Source organism: Doryrhamphus excisus, chromosome 7 (assembly GCF_030265055.1).
Source record: "Doryrhamphus excisus isolate RoL2022-K1 chromosome 7, RoL_Dexc_1.0, whole genome shotgun sequence".
In the NCBI taxonomy this organism is placed as follows: domain Eukaryota; kingdom Metazoa; phylum Chordata; class Actinopteri; order Syngnathiformes; family Syngnathidae; genus Doryrhamphus; species Doryrhamphus excisus.
The window spans coordinates 13,292,280-13,306,127 of NC_080472.1; the positions used below are offsets into that span (position 1 = coordinate 13,292,280).

Consider the following 13,848-nt stretch of genomic DNA (forward strand, 5'->3'; position numbering starts at 1 on the left):
ACGCAGGCCAAACTAGACTCCAGCAAAAAGTGTCAAACAGCGCCCTCTGCTGTCAGGCAAGAGCAGAAACCATAAAAATCTTACAGCATCTGGTATTCCCAGGCGGTCTCCCATCCAAGTAATAACCAGGCCCGCCCCTGCTTAGCTTCCGAGATCGGACGAGATCGGGCGTTTTCAGGGTAGTATGGCCGTAAGCTGCCAGGGCAACTGAAAAGATCCTATTTGAAGGCAACGCAGGCCAAACTAAACTCCAGCAAAAAGTGGCAAACAGCGCCCCCTGCTGTCAGGCAAGCAGAAACCATAAAAAGCTTACAGCACCTGGTATTCCCAGGCGGTCTCCCATCCAAGTACTAACCAGGCCCGCCCCTGCTTAGCTTCCGAGATCGGACGAGATCGGGCGTTTTCAGGGTAGTATGGCCGTAAGCTGCAAAGACAACTGAAAAGATCTTATTTGAAGGCGACGCAGGCCAAACTAGACTCCAGCAAAAAGTGTCAAACAGCGCCCTCTGCTGTCAGGCAAGAGCAGAAACCATAAAAATCTTACAGCATCTGGTATTCCCAGGCGGTCTCCCATCCAAGTAATAACCAGGCCCGCCCCTGCTTAGCTTCCGAGATCGGACGAGATCGGGCGTTTTCAGGGTAGTATGGCCGTAAGCTGCCAGGGCAACTGAAAAGATCCTATTTGAAGGCAACGCAGGCCAAACTTGACTCCAGCAAAAAGTGGCAAACAGCGCCCCCTGCTGTCAGGCAAGCAGAAACCATAAAAAGCTTACAGCACCTGGTATTCCCAGGCGGTCTCCCATCCAAGTACTAACCAGGCCCGCCCCTGCTTAGCTTCCGAGATCGGATGAGATCGGGCGTTTTCAGGGTAGTATGGCCGTAAGCTGCCAGGTCAACTGAAAAGATCCTATTTGAAGGCGACGCAGGCCAAACTAAACTCCAGCAAAAAGTGTCAAAAAGCGCCATTTGCTGTCAGGCAAGAGCAGAAACCATAAAAAGCTTACAGCACCTGGTATTCCCAGGCGGTCTCCCATCCAAGTACTAACCAGGCCCGCCCCTGCTTAGCTTCCGAGATCGGACGAGATCGGGCGTTTTCAGGGTAGTATGGCCGTAAGCTGCCAGGTCAACTGAAAAGATCCTATTTGAAGGCGACGCAGGCCAAACTAAACTCCAGCAAAAAGTGTCAAACAGCGCCCTCTGCTGTCATGCAAGAGCAGAAACCATAAAAAGCTTACAGCACCTGGTATTCCCAGGCGGTCTCCCATCCAAGTACTAACCAGGCCCTCCCCTACTTAGCTTCCCAGATCGAACAAGATCGGGCGTTTTCAGGGTAGTATGGCCGTAAGCTGCCAGGTCAACTGAAAAGATCCTATTTAAAGGCGACGCAGGCCAAACTAAACTCCAGCAAAAAGTGTCAAACAGCGCCCTCTGCTGTCAGGCAAGAGCAGAAACCATAAAAAGCTTACAGCACCTGGTATTCCCAGGCGGTCTCCCATCGAAGTACTAACCAGGCCCACCCCTGCTTAGCTTCCGAGATCTGACGAGATCGGGCGTTTTCAGGGTAGTATGGCCGTAAGCTGCCAGGTCGACTGAAAAGATCCTATTTGAAGGCGACGCAGGCCAAACTAGACTCCAGCAAAAAGTGGCAAACAGCGCCCTCTGCTGTCAGGCAAGAGCAGGAACCATAAAAAGCTTACAGCACCTGATATTCCCAGGCGGTCTCCCATCCAAGTACTAACCAGGCCCGCCCCTGCTTAGCTTCCGAGATCGGACGAGATCGGGCGTTTTCAGGGTAGTATGGCTGTAAGCTGCCAGGTCAACTGAAAAGATCCTATTTGAAGGTGACGCAGGCCAAACTAGACTCCAGCAAAAAGTGTCAAACAGCGCCCTCTGCTGTCAGGCAAGAGCAGAAACCATAAAAAGCTTACAGCACCTGGTATTCCCAGGCGGTCTCCCATCCAAGTACTAACCAGGCCCGCCCCTGCTTAGCTTCCGAGATCGGACGAGATCGGGCGTTTTCAGGGTAGTATGGCCGTAAGCTGCCAGGTCAACTGAAACGATCCTATTTGAAGGCGACGCAGGCCAAACTAGACTCCAGCAAAAAGTGTCAAACAGCGCCCTCTGCTGTCAGGCAAGAGCAGAAACCATAAAAAAGCTTACAGCACCTGGTATTCCCAGGCGGTCTCCCATCCAAGTACGAACGAGGCCCTCCCCTGCTTAGCTTCCGAGATCGGACGAGATCGGGCATTTTCAGGGTAGTATGGCCGTAAGCTGCCAGGGCAACTGAAAAGATCCTATTTGAAGGCGACGCAGGCCAAACTAGACTACAGCAAAACGTGTCAAACAGCGCCCTCTGCTGTCAGGCTAGAGCAGAAACCATAAAAAGCTTACAGCACCTGGTATTCCCAGGCGGTCTCCCATCCAAGTACTAAGCAGGCCCGCCCCTGCTTAGCTTCCGAGATCGGACGAGATCGGGCGTTTTCAAGGTAGTATGGCCGTAAGCTGCCAGGGCAACTGAAAAGATCCTATTTGAAGGCGACGCAGGCCAAATTAGACTCCAGCAAAAAGTGTCAAACAGCGCCCTCTGCTGTCAGGCAAGAGCAGAAACCATAAAAAGCTTCCAGCACCTGGTATTCCCAGGCGGTCTCCCATCCAAGTACTAAATAGGCCCGCCCCTGCTTAGCTTCAGAGATCGGGCGTTTTCAGGGTAGTATGGCCATAAGCTGCCAGGTCAACTGAAAAGATCCTATTTGAAGGCGACGCAGGCCAAACTAGCCTCCAGCAAAAGGTGTCAAACAGCGCCCTCTGCTGTCAGGCAAGAGCAGAAACCATAAAAAGCTTACAGCACCTGGTATTCCCAGGCGGTCTCCCACCCAAGTACTAACCAGGCCCACCCCTGCTTAGCTTCCGAGATCTGACGAGATCGGGCGTTTTCAGGGTAGTATGGCCCTAAGCTGCCAGGTCGACTGAAAAGATCCTATTTGAAGGCGACGCAGGCCAAACTAGACTCGAGCAAAAAGTGTCAAACAGCGCCCTCTGCTGTCAGGCAAGAGCAGGAACCATAAAAAGCTTACAGCACCTGGTATTCCCAGGCGGTCTCCATCCAAGTACTAACCAGGCCCGCCCCTGCTTAGCTTCCGAGATCGGACGAGATCGGGCGTTTTCAGGGTAGTATGGCCGTAAGCTGCCAGGTCAACTGAAAAGATCCTATTTGAAGGTGACGCAGGCCAAACTAGACTCCAGCAAAAAGTGTCAAACAGCGCCCTCTGCTGTCAGGCAAGAGCAGAAACCAAAAAAAGCTTACAGCACCTGGTATTCCCAGGCGGTCTCCCATGCAAGTACTAACCAGGCCCGCCCCTGCTTAGCTTCCGAGATCTGACGAGATCAGGCGTTTTCAGGGTAGTATGGCCGTAAGCTGCCAGGTCAACTGAAAAGATCCTATTTGAAGGCGACGCAGGCCAAACTAGACTCCAGCAAAAAGTGTCAAACAGCGCCCTCTGCTGTCAGGCAAGAGCAGAAACCATAAAAAGCTTACAGCACCTGGTATTCCCAGGCGGTCTCCCATCCAAGTACTAACCAGGCCCGCCCCTGCTTAGCTTCCGAGATCGGACGAGATCGGGCGTTTTCAGGGTAGTATGGCCGTAAGCTGCCAGGTCAACTGAAAAGATCCTATTTGAAGGCGACGCAGGCCAAACTAGCCTCCAGCAAAAGGTGTCAAACAGCGCCCTCTGCTGTCAGGAAAGAGCAGAAACCATAAAAAGCTTACAGCACCTGGTATTCCCAGGCGGTCTCCCACCCAAGTACTAACCAGGCCCACCCCTGCTTAGCTTCCGAGATCTGACGAGATCGGGCGTTTTCAGGGCAGTATGGCCCTAAGCTGCCAGGTCGACTGAAAAGATCCTATTTGAAGGCGACGCAGGCCAAACTAGACTCGAGCAAAAAGTGTCAAACAGCGCCCTCTGCTGTCAGGCAAGAGCAGGAACCATAAAAAGCTTACAGCACCTGGTATTCCCAGGCGGTCTCCATCCAAGTACTAACCAGGCCCGCCCCTGCTTAGCTTCCGAGATCGGACGAGATCGGGCGTTTTCAGGGTAGTATGGCCGTAAGCTGCCAGGTCAACTGAAAAGATCCTATTTGAAGGTGACGCAGGCCAAACTAGACTCCAGCAAAAAGTGTCAAACAGCGCCCTCTGGTGTCAGGCAAGAGCAGAAACCAAAAAAAGCTTACAGCACCTGGTATTCCCAGGCGGTCTCCCATGCAAGTACTAACCAGGCCCGCCCCTGCTTAGCTTCCGAGATCTGACGAGATCAGGCGTTTTCAGGGTAGTATGGCCGTAAGCTGCCAGGTCAACTGAAAAGATCCTATTTGAAGGCGACGCAGGCCAAACTAGACTCCAGCAAAAAGTGTCAAACAGCGCCCTCTGCTGTCAGGCAAGAGCAGAAACCATAAAAAGCTTACAGCACCTGGTATTCCCAGGCGGTCTCCCATCCAAGTACTAACCAGGCCCGCCCCTGCTTAGCTTCCGAGATCGGACGAGATCGGGCGTTTTCAGGATAGTATGGCCGTAAGCTGCCAGGTCAACTGAAAAGATCCTATTTGAAGGTGACGCAGGCCAAACTAGACTCCAGCAAAAAGTGTCAAACAGCGCCCTCTGCTGTCAGGCAAGAGCAGAAACCATAAAAAGCTTACAGCACCCGGTATTCCAAGGCGGTCTCCCACCCAAGTACTAACCAGGCCCGCCCCTGCTTAGCTTCCGAGATCGGGCGTTTTCAGGGTAGTATGGCCGTACGCTGCCAGGTCAACTGAAAAGATCCTATTTGAAGGTGACGCAGGCCAAACTAGACTCCAGCAAAAAGTGTCAAACAGCGCCCTCTGCTGTCAGGCAAGAGCAGAAACCATAAAAATCTTACAGCATCTGGTATTCCCAGGCGGTCTCCCATCCAAGTAATAACCAGGCCCGCCCCTGCTTAGCTTCCGAGATCGGACGAGATCGGGCGTTTTCAGGGTAGTATGGCCGTAAGCTGCCAGGGCAACTGAAAAGATCCTATTTGAAGGCAACGCAGGCCAAACTAGACTCCAGCAAAAAGTGGCAAACAGCGCCCCCTGCTGTCAGGCAAGCAGAAACCATAAAAAGCTTACAGCACCTGGTATTCCCAGGCGGTCTCCCATCCAAGTACTAACCAGGCCCGCCCCTGCTTAGCTTCCGAGATCGGACGAGATCGGGCGTTTTCAGGGTAGTATGGCCGTAAGCTGCAAAGACAACTGAAAAGATCTTATTTGAAGGCGACGCAGGCCAAACTAGACTCCAGCAAAAAGTGTCAAACAGCGCCCTCTGCTGTCAGGCAAGAGCAGAAACCATAAAAATCTTACAGCATCTGGTATTCCCAGGCGGTCTCCCATCCAAGTACTAACCAGGCCCGCCCCTGCTTAGCTTCCGAGATCTGACGAGATCAGGCGTTTTCAGGGTAGTATGGCCGTAAGCTGCCAGGTCAACTGAAAAGATCCTATTTGAAGGCGACGCAGGCCAAACTAGACTCCAGCAAAAAGTGTCAAACAGCGCCCTCTGCTGTCAGGCAAGAGCAGAAACCATAAAAAGCTTACAGCACCTGGTATTCCCAGGCGGTCTCCCATCCAAGTACTAACCAGGCCCGCCCCTGCTTAGCTTCCGAGATCGGACGAGATCGGACGAGATCGGGCGTTTTCAGGGTAGTATGGCCGTAAGCTGCCAGGTCAACTGAAAAGATCCTATTTGAAGGTGACGCAGGCCAAACTAGACTCCAGCAAAAAGTGTCAAACAGCGCCCTCTGCTGTCAGGCAAGAGCAGAAACCATAAAAAGCTTACAGCACCCGGTATTCCAAGGCAGTCTCCCACCCAAGTACTAACCAGGCCCGCCCCTGCTTAGCTTCCGAGATCGGGCGTTTTCAGGGTAGTATGGCCGTACGCTGCCAGGTCAACTGAAAAGATCCTATTTGAAGGTGACGCAGGCCAAACTAGACTCCAGCAAAAAGTGTCAAACAGCGCCCTCTGCTGTCAGGCAAGAGCAGAAACCATAAAAAGCTTACAGCACCTGGTATTACCAGGCGGTCTCCCATCCAAGTACTAACCAGGCCCGCCCCTGCTTAGCTTCCGAGATCGGACGAGATCGGGCGTTTTCAGGGTAGTATGGCCGTAAGCTGCCAGGGCAACTGAAAAGATCCTATTTGAACGTGACGCAGGCCAAACTAGACTCCAGAAAAAAGTGTCAAACAGCGCCCTCTGCTGTCAGGCAAGAGCAGAAACCATAAAAAGCTTACAGCACCTGGTATTCCCAGGCGGTCTCCCATCGAAGTACTAACCAGGCCCGCCCCTGCTTAGCTTCCGAGATCGGACGAGATCGGGCGTTTTCAGGGTAGTATGGCCGTAAGCTGCAAAGACAACTGAAAAGATCTTATTTGAAGGCGACGCAGGCCAAACTAGACTCCAGCAAAAAGTGTCAAACAGCGCCCTCTGCTGTCAGGCAAGAGCAGAAACCATAAAAATCTTACAGCATCTGGTATTCCCAGGCGGTCTCCCATCCAAGTAATAACCAGGCCCGCCCCTGCTTAGCTTCCGAGATCGGGCGTTTTCAGGGTAGTATGGCCGTAAGCTGCCAGGGCAACTGAAAAGATCCTATTTGAAGGCAACGCAGGCCAAACTAGACTCCAGCAAAAAGTGGCAAACAGCGCCCCCTGCTGTCAGGCAAGCAGAAACCATAAAAAGCTTACAGCACCTGGTATTCCCAGGCGGTCTCCCATCCAAGTACTAACCAGGCCCGCCCCTGTTTAGCTTCCGAGATCGGACGAGATCGGGCGTTTTCAGGGTAGTATGGCCGTAAGCTGCAAAGACAACTGAAAAGATCTTATTTGAAGGCGACGCAGGCCAAACTAGACTCCAGCAAAAAGTGTCAAACAGCGCCCTCTGCTGTCAGGCAAGAGCAGAAACCATAAAAATCTTACAGCATCTGGTATTCCCAGGCGGTCTCCCATCCAAGTAATAACCAGGCCCGCCCCTGCTTAGCTTCCGAGATCGGACGAGATCGGGCGTTTTCAGGGTAGTATGGCCGTAAGCTGCCAGGGCAACTGAAAAGATCCTATTTGAAGGCAACGCAGGCCAAACTAGACTCCAGCAAAAAGTGGCAAACAGCGCCCCCTGCTGTCAGGCAAGCAGAAACCATAAAAAGCTTACAGCACCTGGTATTCCCAGGCGGTCTCCCATCCAAGTACTAACCAGGCCCGCCCCTGCTTAGCTTCCGAGATCGGACGAGATCGGGCGTTTTCAGGGTAGTATGGCCGTAAGCTGCAAAGACAACTGAAAAGATCTTATTTGAAGGCGACGCAGGCCAAACTAGACTCCAGCAAAAAGTGTCAAACAGCGCCCTCTGCTGTCAGGCAAGAGCAGAAACCATAAAAATCTTACAGCATCTGGTATTCCCAGGCGGTCTCCCATCCAAGTAATAACCAGGCCCGCCCCTGCTTAGCTTCCGAGATCGGACGAGATCGGGCGTTTTCAGGGTAGTATGGCCGTAAGCTGCCAGGGCAACTGAAAAGATCCTATTTGAAGGCAACGCAGGCCAAACTAGACTCCAGCAAAAAGTGGCAAACAGCGCCCCCTGCTGTCAGGCAAGCAGAAACCATAAAAAGCTTACAGCACCTGGTATTCCCAGGCGGTCTCCCATCCAAGTACTAACCAGGCCCGCCCCTGCTTAGCTTCCGAGATCGGACGAGATCGGGCGTTTTCAGGGTAGTATGGCCGTAAGCTGCAAAGACAACTGAAAAGATCTTATTTGAAGGCGACGCAGGCCAAACTAGACTCCAGCAAAAAGTGTCAAACAGCGCCCTCTGCTGTCAGGCAAGAGCAGAAACCATAAAAATCTTACAGCATCTGGTATTCCCAGGCGGTCTCCCATCCAAGTAATAACCAGGCCCTCCCCTGCTTAGCTTCCGAGATCGGACGAGATCGGGCGTTTTCAGGGTAGTATGGCCGTAAGCTGCCAGGGCAACTGAAAAGATCCTATTTGAAGGCAACGCAGGCCAAACTTGACTCCAGCAAAAAGTGGCAAACAGCGCCCCCTGCTGTCAGGCAAGCAGAAACCATAAAAAGCTTACAGCACCTGGTATTCCCAGGCGGTCTCCCATCCAAGTACTAACCAGGCCCGCCCCTGCTTAGCTTCCGAGATCGGATGAGATCGGGCGTTTTCAGGGTAGTATGGCTGTAAGCTGCCAGGTCAACTGAAAAGATCCTATTTGAAGGCGACGCAGGCCAAACTAAACTCCAGCAAAAAGTGTCAAACAGCGCCCTCTGCTGTCATGCAAGAGCAGAAACCATAAAAAGCTTACAGCACCTGGTATTCCCAGGCGGTCTCCCATCCAAGTACTAACCAGGCCCTCCCCTACTTAGCTTCCCAGATCGAACAAGATCGGGCGTTTTCAGGGTAGTATGGCCGTAAGCTGCCAGGTCAACTGAAAAGATCCTATTTAAAGGCGACGCAGGCCAAACTAAACTCCAGCAAAAAGTGTCAAACAGCGCCCTCTGCTGTCAGGCAAGAGCAGAAACCATAAAAAGCTTACAGCACCTGGTATTCCCAGGCGGTCTCCCATCGAAGTACTAACCAGGCCCACCCCTGCTTAGCTTCCGAGATCTGACGAGATCGGGCGTTTTCAGGGTAGTATGGCCGTAAGCTGCCAGGTCGACTGAAAAGATCCTATTTGAAGGCGACGCAGGCCAAACTAGACTCGAGCAAAAAGTGTCAAACAGCGCCCTCTGCTGTCAGGCAAGAGCAGGAACCATAAAAAGCTTACAGCACCTGATATTCCCAGGCGGTCTCCCATCCAAGTACTAACCAGGCCCGCCCCTGCTTAGCTTCCGAGATCGGACGAGATCGGGCGTTTTCAGGGTAGTATGGCTGTAAGCTGCCAGGTCAACTGAAAAGATCCTATTTGAAGGTGACGCAGGCCAAACTAGACTCCAGCAAAAAGTGTCAATCAGCGCCCTCTGCTGTCAGGCAAGAGCAGAAACCATAAAAAGCTTACAGCACCTGGTATTCCCAGGCGGTCTCCCATCCAAGTACTAACCAGGCCCGCCCCTGCTTAGCTTCCGAGATCGGACGAGATCGGGCGTTTTCAGGGTAGTATGGCCGTAAGCTGCCAGGTCAACTGAAACGATCCTATTTGAAGGCGACGCAGGCCAAACTAGACTCCAGCAAAAAGTGTCAAACAGCGCCCTCTGCTGTCAGGCAAGAGCAGAAACCATAAAAAAGCTTACAGCACCTGGTATTCCCAGGCGGTCTCCCATCCAAGTACGAACGAGGCCCTCCCCTGCTTAGCTTCCGAGATCGGACGAGATCGGGCATTTTCAGGGTAGTATGGCCGCAAGCTGCCAGGGCAACTGAAAAGATCCTATTTGAAGGCGACGCAGGCCAAACTAGACTACAGCAAAACGTGTCAAACAGCGCCCTCTGCTGTCAGGCTAGAGCAGAAACCATAAAAAGCTTACAGCACCTGGTATTCCCAGGCGGTCTCCCATCCAAGTACTAACCAGGCCCGCCCCTGCTTAGCTTCCGAGATCGGACGAGATCGGGCGTTTTCAAGGTAGTATGGCCGTAAGCTGCCAGGGCAACTGAAAAGATCCTATTTGAAGGCGACGCAGGCCAAATTAGACTCCAGCAAAAAGTGTCAAACAGCGCCCTCTGCTGTCAGGCAAGAGCAGAAACCATAAAAAGCTTCCAGCACCTGGTATTCCCAGGCGGTCTCCCATCCAAGTACTAAATAGGCCCGCCCCTGCTTAGCTTCAGAGATCGGGCGAGATCGGGCGTTTTCAGGGTAGTATGGCCCTAAGCTGCCAGGTCGACTGAAAAGATCCTATTTGAAGGCGACGCAGGCCAAACTAGACTCGAGGAAAAAGTGTCAAACAGCGCCCTCTGCTGTCAGGCAAGAGCAGGAACCATAAAAAGCTTACAGCACCTGGTATTCCCAGGCGGTCTCCATCCAAGTACTAACCAGGCCCGCCCCTGCTTAGCTTCCGAGATCGGACGAGATCGGGCGTTTTCAGGGTAGTATGGCCGTAAGCTGCCAGGTCAACTGAAAAGATCCTATTTGAAGGTGACGCAGGCCAAACTAGACTCCAGCAAAAAGTGTCAAACAGCGCCCTCTGCTGTCAGGCAAGAGCAGAAACCAAAAAAAGCTTACAGCACCTGGTATTCCCAGGCGGTCTCCCATGCAAGTACTAACCAGGCCCGCCCCTGCTTAGCTTCCGAGATCTGACGAGATCAGGCGTTTTCAGGGTAGTATGGCCGTAAGCTGCCAGGTCAACTGAAAAGATCCTATTTGAAGGCGACGCAGGCCAAACTAGACTCCAGCAAAAAGTGTCAAACAGCGCCCTCTGCTGTCAGGCAAGAGCAGAAACCATAAAAAGCTTACAGCACCTGGTATTCCCAGGCGGTCTCCCATCCAAGTACTAACCAGGCCCGCCCCTGCTTAGCTTCCGAGATCGGACGAGATCGGGCGTTTTCAGGGTAGTATGGCCGTAAGCTGCCAGGTCAACTGAAAAGATCCTATTTGAAGGTGACGCAGGCCAAACTAGACTCCAGCAAAAAGTGTCAAACAGCGCCCTCTGCTGTCAGGCAAGAGCAGAAACCATAAAAAGCTTACAGCACCCGGTATTCCAAGGCGGTCTCCCATCCAAGTACTAACCAGGCCCGCCCCTGCTTAGCTTCCGAGATCGGGCGTTTTCAGGGTAGTATGGCCGTACGCTGCCAGGTCAACTGAAAAGATCCTATTTGAAGGTGACGCAGGCCAAACTAGACTCCAGCAAAAAGTGTCAAACAGCGCCCTCTGCTGTCAGGCAAGAGCAGAAACCATAAAAAGCTTACAGCACCTGGTATTACCAGGCGGTCTCCCATCCAAGTACTAACCAGGCCCGCCCCTGCTTAGCTTCCGAGATCGGACGAGATCGGGCGTTTTCAGGGTAGTATGGCCGTAAGCTGCCAGGTCAACTGAAAAGATCCTATTTGAAGGCGACGCAGGCCAAACTAGACTCCAGCAAAAAGTGTCAAACAGCGCCCTCTGCTGTCAGGCAAGAGCAGAAACAATAAAAAGCTTACAGCACCTGGTATTCCCAGGCGGTCTCCCATCCAAGTACTAACCAGGCCCGCCCCTGCTTAGCTTCCGAGATCGGGCGTTTTCAGGGTAGTATGGCCGTAAGCTGCCAGGACAACTGAAAAGATCCTATTTGAAGGCGACGCAGGCCAAACTAGACTCCAGCAAAAAGTGTCAAACAGCGCCCTCTGCTGTCAGGCAAGAGCAGAAACCATAAAAAGCTTACAGCACCTGGTATTCCAAGGCGGTCTCCCATCCAAGTACTAACCAGGCCCGCCCCTGCTTAGCTTCCGAGATCGGACGAGATCGGGCGTTTTCAGGGTAGTATGGCCGTAAGCTGCCAGGTCAACTGAAAAGATCCTATTTGAAGGTGACGCAGGCCAAACTAGACTCCAGCAAAAAGTGTCAAACAGCGCCCTCTGCTGTCAGGCAAGAGCAGAAACAATAAAAAGCTTACAGCACCTGGTATTCCCAGGCGGTCTCCCATCCAAGTACTAAACAAGCCCGCCCCTGCTTAGCTTCCGAGATCGGGCGTTTTCAGGGTAGTATGGCCGTAAGCTGCCAGGACAACTGAAAAGATCCTATTTGAAGGCGACGCAGGCCAAACTAGACTCCAGCAAAAAGTGTCAAACAGCGCCCTCTGCTGTCAGGCAGGAGCAGAAACCATAAAAAGCTTACAGCACCTGGTATTCCCAGGCGGTCTCCCATCCAAGTACTAACCAGGCCCGCCCCTGCTTAGCTTCCGAGGTCGGACGAGATCGGGCGTTTTGAGGGTAGTATGGCCGTAAGCTGCCAGGGCAACTGAAAAGATCCTATTTGAACGTGACGCAGGCCAAACTAGACTCCAGCAAAAAGTGTCAAACAGCGCCCTCTGCTGTCAGGCAAGAGCAGAAACCATAAAAAGCTTACAGCACCTGGTATTCCCAGGCGGTCTCCCATCCAAGTACTAACCAGGCCCGCCCCTGCTTAGCTTCCGAGATCGGACGAGATCGGGCGTTTTCAGGGTAGTATGGCCGTAAGCTGCAAAGACAACTGAAAAGATCTTATTTGAAGGCGACGCAGGCCAAACTAGACTCCAGCAAAAAGTGTCAAACAGCGCCCTCTGCTGTCAGGCAAGAGCAGAAACCATAAAAATCTTACAGCATCTGGTATTCCCAGGCGGTCTCCCATCCAAGTAATAACCAGGCCCGCCCCTGCTTAGCTTCCGACATCGGACGAGATCGGGCGTTTTCAGGGTAGTATGGCCGTAAGCTGCCAGGGCAACTGAAAAGATCCTATTTGAAGGCAACGCAGGCCAAACTTGACTCCAGCAAAAAGTGGCAAACAGCGCCCCCTGCTGTCAGGCAAGCAGAAACCATAAAAAGCTTACAGCACCTGGTATTCCCAGGAGGTCTCCCATCCAAGTACTAACCAGGCCCGCCCCTGCTTAGCTTCCGAGATCGGACGAGATCGGGCGTTTTCAGGGTAGTATGGCCGTAAGCTGCCAGGTCAACTGAAAAGATCCTATTTGAAGGCGACGCAGGCCAAACTAAACTCCAGCAAAAAGTGTCAAACAGCGCCATTTGCTGTCAGGCAAGAGCAGAAACCATAAAAAGCTTACAGCACCTGGTATTCCCAGGCGGTCTCCCATCCAAGTACTAACCAGGCCTGCCCCTGCTTAGCTTCCGAGATCGGACGAGATCGGGCGTTTTCAGGGTAGTATGGCCGTAAGCTGCCAGGTCAACTTAAAAGATCCTATTTGAAGGCGACGCAGGCCAAACTAAACTCCAGCAAAAAGTGTCAAACAGCGCCCTCTGCTGTCATGCAAGAGCAGAAACCATAAAAAGCTTACAGCACCTGGTATTCCCAGGCGGTCTCCCATCCAAGTACTAACCAGGCCCTCCCCTACTTAGCTTCCCAGATCGAACAAGATCGGGCGTTTTCAGGGTAGTATGGCCGTAAGCTGCCAGGTCAACTGAAAAGATCCTATTTAAAGGCGACGCAGGCCAAACTGAACTCCAGCAAAAAGTGTCAAACAGCGCCCTCTGCTGTCAGGCAAGAGCAGAAACCATAAAAAGCTTACAGCACCTGGTATTCCCAGGCGGTCTCCCATCGAAGTACTAACCAGGCCCACCCCTGCTTAGCTTCCGAGATCTGACGAGATCGGGCGTTTTCAGGGTAGTATGGCCGTAAGCTGCCAGGTCGACTGAAAAGATCCTATTTGAAGGCGACGCAGGCCAAACTAGACTCGAGCAAAAAGTGTCAAACAGCGCCCTCTGCTGTCAGGCAAGAGCAGGAACCATAAAAAGCTTACAGCACCTGATATTCCCAGGCGGTCTCCCATCCAAGTACTAACCAGGCCCGCCCCTGCTTAGCTTCCGAGATCGGACGAGATCGGGCGTTTTCAGGGTAGTATGGCTGTAAGCTGCCAGGTCAACTGAAAAGATCCTATTTGAAGGTGACGCAGGCCAAACTAGACTCCAGCAAAAAGTGTCAAACAGCGCCCTCTGCTGTCAGGCAAGAGCAGAAACCATAAAAAGCTTACAGCACCTGGTATTCCCAGGCGGTCTCCCATCCAAGTACTAACCAGGCCCGCCCCTGCTTAGCTTCCGAGATCGGACGAGATCGGGCGTTTTCAGGGTAGTATGGCCGTAAGCTGCCAGGTCAACTGAAACGATCCTATTTGAAGGCGACGCAGGCCAAACTAGACTCCAGCAAAAAGTGTCAAACAGCGCCCTCTGCTGTCAGGCAAGAGCA

The 13,848-nt window shown here is 52.5% G+C and overlaps 50 non-coding genes and 10 pseudogenes across 50 annotated transcripts; all 60 read right to left on the reverse strand.

Moving 5' to 3' along the window:
- Positions 1–77: 77 nt before the first annotated feature.
- LOC131133233 (5S ribosomal RNA) lies at positions 78–196 on the reverse strand. Its single transcript, XR_009130811.1, has one exon. It is a non-coding gene; the product is annotated as a 5S ribosomal RNA (ribosomal RNA).
- A 110-nt stretch (positions 197–306) lies between these two features.
- LOC131133145 (5S ribosomal RNA) lies at positions 307–425 on the reverse strand. The gene has a single exon (XR_009130726.1). It is a non-coding gene; the product is annotated as a 5S ribosomal RNA (ribosomal RNA).
- Positions 426–537: 112 nt separating this feature from the next.
- LOC131133234 (5S ribosomal RNA) lies at positions 538–656 on the reverse strand. Its single transcript, XR_009130812.1, has one exon. It is a non-coding gene; the product is annotated as a 5S ribosomal RNA (ribosomal RNA).
- Positions 657–766: 110 nt separating this feature from the next.
- LOC131133037 (5S ribosomal RNA) lies at positions 767–885 on the reverse strand. Its single transcript, XR_009130622.1, has one exon. It is a non-coding gene; the product is annotated as a 5S ribosomal RNA (ribosomal RNA).
- Positions 886–997: 112 nt separating this feature from the next.
- LOC131133157 (5S ribosomal RNA) lies at positions 998–1,116 on the reverse strand. Its single transcript, XR_009130738.1, has one exon. It is a non-coding gene; the product is annotated as a 5S ribosomal RNA (ribosomal RNA).
- A 112-nt stretch (positions 1,117–1,228) lies between these two features.
- LOC131133268 (5S ribosomal RNA) lies at positions 1,229–1,347 on the reverse strand. The gene has a single exon (XR_009130844.1). It is a non-coding gene; the product is annotated as a 5S ribosomal RNA (ribosomal RNA).
- Positions 1,348–1,459: 112 nt separating this feature from the next.
- LOC131133628 (5S ribosomal RNA) lies at positions 1,460–1,578 on the reverse strand. The gene has a single exon (XR_009130909.1). It is a non-coding gene; the product is annotated as a 5S ribosomal RNA (ribosomal RNA).
- Positions 1,579–1,690: 112 nt separating this feature from the next.
- On the reverse strand, positions 1,691–1,809 carry LOC131133690 (5S ribosomal RNA). The gene has a single exon (XR_009130970.1). It is a non-coding gene; the product is annotated as a 5S ribosomal RNA (ribosomal RNA).
- A 112-nt stretch (positions 1,810–1,921) lies between these two features.
- On the reverse strand, positions 1,922–2,040 carry LOC131133168 (5S ribosomal RNA). The gene has a single exon (XR_009130749.1). It is a non-coding gene; the product is annotated as a 5S ribosomal RNA (ribosomal RNA).
- A 113-nt stretch (positions 2,041–2,153) lies between these two features.
- On the reverse strand, positions 2,154–2,272 carry LOC131133139 (5S ribosomal RNA). The gene has a single exon (XR_009130720.1). It is a non-coding gene; the product is annotated as a 5S ribosomal RNA (ribosomal RNA).
- A 112-nt stretch (positions 2,273–2,384) lies between these two features.
- LOC131134026 (5S ribosomal RNA) lies at positions 2,385–2,503 on the reverse strand. The gene has a single exon (XR_009131297.1). It is a non-coding gene; the product is annotated as a 5S ribosomal RNA (ribosomal RNA).
- Positions 2,504–2,615: 112 nt separating this feature from the next.
- LOC131133606 (5S ribosomal RNA) lies at positions 2,616–2,724 on the reverse strand (annotated as a pseudogene).
- Positions 2,725–2,836: 112 nt separating this feature from the next.
- Positions 2,837–2,955, reverse strand: LOC131133829 (5S ribosomal RNA). The gene has a single exon (XR_009131106.1). It is a non-coding gene; the product is annotated as a 5S ribosomal RNA (ribosomal RNA).
- A 112-nt stretch (positions 2,956–3,067) lies between these two features.
- Positions 3,068–3,185, reverse strand: LOC131132928 (5S ribosomal RNA). Its single transcript, XR_009130511.1, has one exon. It is a non-coding gene; the product is annotated as a 5S ribosomal RNA (ribosomal RNA).
- Positions 3,186–3,297: 112 nt separating this feature from the next.
- LOC131134045 (5S ribosomal RNA) lies at positions 3,298–3,416 on the reverse strand. The gene has a single exon (XR_009131315.1). It is a non-coding gene; the product is annotated as a 5S ribosomal RNA (ribosomal RNA).
- Positions 3,417–3,528: 112 nt separating this feature from the next.
- Positions 3,529–3,647, reverse strand: LOC131133179 (5S ribosomal RNA). Its single transcript, XR_009130760.1, has one exon. It is a non-coding gene; the product is annotated as a 5S ribosomal RNA (ribosomal RNA).
- A 112-nt stretch (positions 3,648–3,759) lies between these two features.
- LOC131133881 (5S ribosomal RNA) lies at positions 3,760–3,878 on the reverse strand. The gene has a single exon (XR_009131158.1). It is a non-coding gene; the product is annotated as a 5S ribosomal RNA (ribosomal RNA).
- A 112-nt stretch (positions 3,879–3,990) lies between these two features.
- Positions 3,991–4,108, reverse strand: LOC131132929 (5S ribosomal RNA). Its single transcript, XR_009130512.1, has one exon. It is a non-coding gene; the product is annotated as a 5S ribosomal RNA (ribosomal RNA).
- A 112-nt stretch (positions 4,109–4,220) lies between these two features.
- Positions 4,221–4,339, reverse strand: LOC131134046 (5S ribosomal RNA). Its single transcript, XR_009131316.1, has one exon. It is a non-coding gene; the product is annotated as a 5S ribosomal RNA (ribosomal RNA).
- Positions 4,340–4,451: 112 nt separating this feature from the next.
- Positions 4,452–4,570, reverse strand: LOC131133714 (5S ribosomal RNA). Its single transcript, XR_009130993.1, has one exon. It is a non-coding gene; the product is annotated as a 5S ribosomal RNA (ribosomal RNA).
- Positions 4,571–4,682: 112 nt separating this feature from the next.
- LOC131133491 (5S ribosomal RNA) lies at positions 4,683–4,791 on the reverse strand (annotated as a pseudogene).
- A 112-nt stretch (positions 4,792–4,903) lies between these two features.
- LOC131133235 (5S ribosomal RNA) lies at positions 4,904–5,022 on the reverse strand. Its single transcript, XR_009130813.1, has one exon. It is a non-coding gene; the product is annotated as a 5S ribosomal RNA (ribosomal RNA).
- A 110-nt stretch (positions 5,023–5,132) lies between these two features.
- Positions 5,133–5,251, reverse strand: LOC131133191 (5S ribosomal RNA). The gene has a single exon (XR_009130771.1). It is a non-coding gene; the product is annotated as a 5S ribosomal RNA (ribosomal RNA).
- A 112-nt stretch (positions 5,252–5,363) lies between these two features.
- Positions 5,364–5,482, reverse strand: LOC131133153 (5S ribosomal RNA). The gene has a single exon (XR_009130734.1). It is a non-coding gene; the product is annotated as a 5S ribosomal RNA (ribosomal RNA).
- A 112-nt stretch (positions 5,483–5,594) lies between these two features.
- On the reverse strand, positions 5,595–5,723 carry LOC131133085 (5S ribosomal RNA; annotated as a pseudogene).
- Positions 5,724–5,835: 112 nt separating this feature from the next.
- LOC131133569 (5S ribosomal RNA) lies at positions 5,836–5,944 on the reverse strand (annotated as a pseudogene).
- Positions 5,945–6,056: 112 nt separating this feature from the next.
- On the reverse strand, positions 6,057–6,175 carry LOC131134027 (5S ribosomal RNA). The gene has a single exon (XR_009131298.1). It is a non-coding gene; the product is annotated as a 5S ribosomal RNA (ribosomal RNA).
- Positions 6,176–6,287: 112 nt separating this feature from the next.
- On the reverse strand, positions 6,288–6,406 carry LOC131133671 (5S ribosomal RNA). Its single transcript, XR_009130952.1, has one exon. It is a non-coding gene; the product is annotated as a 5S ribosomal RNA (ribosomal RNA).
- Positions 6,407–6,518: 112 nt separating this feature from the next.
- LOC131133596 (5S ribosomal RNA) lies at positions 6,519–6,627 on the reverse strand (annotated as a pseudogene).
- Positions 6,628–6,737: 110 nt separating this feature from the next.
- LOC131133675 (5S ribosomal RNA) lies at positions 6,738–6,856 on the reverse strand. Its single transcript, XR_009130956.1, has one exon. It is a non-coding gene; the product is annotated as a 5S ribosomal RNA (ribosomal RNA).
- A 112-nt stretch (positions 6,857–6,968) lies between these two features.
- LOC131133236 (5S ribosomal RNA) lies at positions 6,969–7,087 on the reverse strand. The gene has a single exon (XR_009130814.1). It is a non-coding gene; the product is annotated as a 5S ribosomal RNA (ribosomal RNA).
- Positions 7,088–7,197: 110 nt separating this feature from the next.
- Positions 7,198–7,316, reverse strand: LOC131133202 (5S ribosomal RNA). The gene has a single exon (XR_009130782.1). It is a non-coding gene; the product is annotated as a 5S ribosomal RNA (ribosomal RNA).
- A 112-nt stretch (positions 7,317–7,428) lies between these two features.
- On the reverse strand, positions 7,429–7,547 carry LOC131133239 (5S ribosomal RNA). Its single transcript, XR_009130816.1, has one exon. It is a non-coding gene; the product is annotated as a 5S ribosomal RNA (ribosomal RNA).
- Positions 7,548–7,657: 110 nt separating this feature from the next.
- LOC131133214 (5S ribosomal RNA) lies at positions 7,658–7,776 on the reverse strand. The gene has a single exon (XR_009130793.1). It is a non-coding gene; the product is annotated as a 5S ribosomal RNA (ribosomal RNA).
- Positions 7,777–7,888: 112 nt separating this feature from the next.
- Positions 7,889–8,007, reverse strand: LOC131133212 (5S ribosomal RNA). Its single transcript, XR_009130791.1, has one exon. It is a non-coding gene; the product is annotated as a 5S ribosomal RNA (ribosomal RNA).
- Positions 8,008–8,117: 110 nt separating this feature from the next.
- Positions 8,118–8,236, reverse strand: LOC131133681 (5S ribosomal RNA). The gene has a single exon (XR_009130962.1). It is a non-coding gene; the product is annotated as a 5S ribosomal RNA (ribosomal RNA).
- A 112-nt stretch (positions 8,237–8,348) lies between these two features.
- Positions 8,349–8,467, reverse strand: LOC131133269 (5S ribosomal RNA). Its single transcript, XR_009130845.1, has one exon. It is a non-coding gene; the product is annotated as a 5S ribosomal RNA (ribosomal RNA).
- Positions 8,468–8,579: 112 nt separating this feature from the next.
- LOC131133629 (5S ribosomal RNA) lies at positions 8,580–8,698 on the reverse strand. The gene has a single exon (XR_009130910.1). It is a non-coding gene; the product is annotated as a 5S ribosomal RNA (ribosomal RNA).
- Positions 8,699–8,810: 112 nt separating this feature from the next.
- On the reverse strand, positions 8,811–8,929 carry LOC131133691 (5S ribosomal RNA). The gene has a single exon (XR_009130971.1). It is a non-coding gene; the product is annotated as a 5S ribosomal RNA (ribosomal RNA).
- A 112-nt stretch (positions 8,930–9,041) lies between these two features.
- On the reverse strand, positions 9,042–9,160 carry LOC131133226 (5S ribosomal RNA). The gene has a single exon (XR_009130804.1). It is a non-coding gene; the product is annotated as a 5S ribosomal RNA (ribosomal RNA).
- A 113-nt stretch (positions 9,161–9,273) lies between these two features.
- LOC131133218 (5S ribosomal RNA) lies at positions 9,274–9,392 on the reverse strand. Its single transcript, XR_009130797.1, has one exon. It is a non-coding gene; the product is annotated as a 5S ribosomal RNA (ribosomal RNA).
- A 112-nt stretch (positions 9,393–9,504) lies between these two features.
- On the reverse strand, positions 9,505–9,623 carry LOC131133676 (5S ribosomal RNA). Its single transcript, XR_009130957.1, has one exon. It is a non-coding gene; the product is annotated as a 5S ribosomal RNA (ribosomal RNA).
- Positions 9,624–9,735: 112 nt separating this feature from the next.
- Positions 9,736–9,854, reverse strand: LOC131133463 (5S ribosomal RNA; annotated as a pseudogene).
- A 112-nt stretch (positions 9,855–9,966) lies between these two features.
- On the reverse strand, positions 9,967–10,084 carry LOC131132930 (5S ribosomal RNA). The gene has a single exon (XR_009130513.1). It is a non-coding gene; the product is annotated as a 5S ribosomal RNA (ribosomal RNA).
- Positions 10,085–10,196: 112 nt separating this feature from the next.
- On the reverse strand, positions 10,197–10,315 carry LOC131134047 (5S ribosomal RNA). The gene has a single exon (XR_009131317.1). It is a non-coding gene; the product is annotated as a 5S ribosomal RNA (ribosomal RNA).
- Positions 10,316–10,427: 112 nt separating this feature from the next.
- LOC131133237 (5S ribosomal RNA) lies at positions 10,428–10,546 on the reverse strand. The gene has a single exon (XR_009130815.1). It is a non-coding gene; the product is annotated as a 5S ribosomal RNA (ribosomal RNA).
- Positions 10,547–10,658: 112 nt separating this feature from the next.
- LOC131133481 (5S ribosomal RNA) lies at positions 10,659–10,767 on the reverse strand (annotated as a pseudogene).
- A 112-nt stretch (positions 10,768–10,879) lies between these two features.
- Positions 10,880–10,998, reverse strand: LOC131134028 (5S ribosomal RNA). The gene has a single exon (XR_009131299.1). It is a non-coding gene; the product is annotated as a 5S ribosomal RNA (ribosomal RNA).
- Positions 10,999–11,110: 112 nt separating this feature from the next.
- Positions 11,111–11,219, reverse strand: LOC131133293 (5S ribosomal RNA; annotated as a pseudogene).
- A 112-nt stretch (positions 11,220–11,331) lies between these two features.
- Positions 11,332–11,450, reverse strand: LOC131133772 (5S ribosomal RNA). Its single transcript, XR_009131049.1, has one exon. It is a non-coding gene; the product is annotated as a 5S ribosomal RNA (ribosomal RNA).
- A 112-nt stretch (positions 11,451–11,562) lies between these two features.
- On the reverse strand, positions 11,563–11,671 carry LOC131133426 (5S ribosomal RNA; annotated as a pseudogene).
- Positions 11,672–11,783: 112 nt separating this feature from the next.
- Positions 11,784–11,902, reverse strand: LOC131133988 (5S ribosomal RNA). The gene has a single exon (XR_009131260.1). It is a non-coding gene; the product is annotated as a 5S ribosomal RNA (ribosomal RNA).
- A 112-nt stretch (positions 11,903–12,014) lies between these two features.
- LOC131133249 (5S ribosomal RNA) lies at positions 12,015–12,133 on the reverse strand. The gene has a single exon (XR_009130826.1). It is a non-coding gene; the product is annotated as a 5S ribosomal RNA (ribosomal RNA).
- A 112-nt stretch (positions 12,134–12,245) lies between these two features.
- LOC131133358 (5S ribosomal RNA) lies at positions 12,246–12,364 on the reverse strand (annotated as a pseudogene).
- A 110-nt stretch (positions 12,365–12,474) lies between these two features.
- LOC131133716 (5S ribosomal RNA) lies at positions 12,475–12,593 on the reverse strand. The gene has a single exon (XR_009130995.1). It is a non-coding gene; the product is annotated as a 5S ribosomal RNA (ribosomal RNA).
- Positions 12,594–12,705: 112 nt separating this feature from the next.
- On the reverse strand, positions 12,706–12,824 carry LOC131133385 (5S ribosomal RNA). The gene has a single exon (XR_009130872.1). It is a non-coding gene; the product is annotated as a 5S ribosomal RNA (ribosomal RNA).
- Positions 12,825–12,936: 112 nt separating this feature from the next.
- Positions 12,937–13,055, reverse strand: LOC131133270 (5S ribosomal RNA). Its single transcript, XR_009130846.1, has one exon. It is a non-coding gene; the product is annotated as a 5S ribosomal RNA (ribosomal RNA).
- A 112-nt stretch (positions 13,056–13,167) lies between these two features.
- LOC131133630 (5S ribosomal RNA) lies at positions 13,168–13,286 on the reverse strand. Its single transcript, XR_009130911.1, has one exon. It is a non-coding gene; the product is annotated as a 5S ribosomal RNA (ribosomal RNA).
- A 112-nt stretch (positions 13,287–13,398) lies between these two features.
- Positions 13,399–13,517, reverse strand: LOC131133692 (5S ribosomal RNA). The gene has a single exon (XR_009130972.1). It is a non-coding gene; the product is annotated as a 5S ribosomal RNA (ribosomal RNA).
- Positions 13,518–13,629: 112 nt separating this feature from the next.
- LOC131133260 (5S ribosomal RNA) lies at positions 13,630–13,748 on the reverse strand. The gene has a single exon (XR_009130837.1). It is a non-coding gene; the product is annotated as a 5S ribosomal RNA (ribosomal RNA).
- Positions 13,749–13,848: the final 100 nt, after the last annotated feature.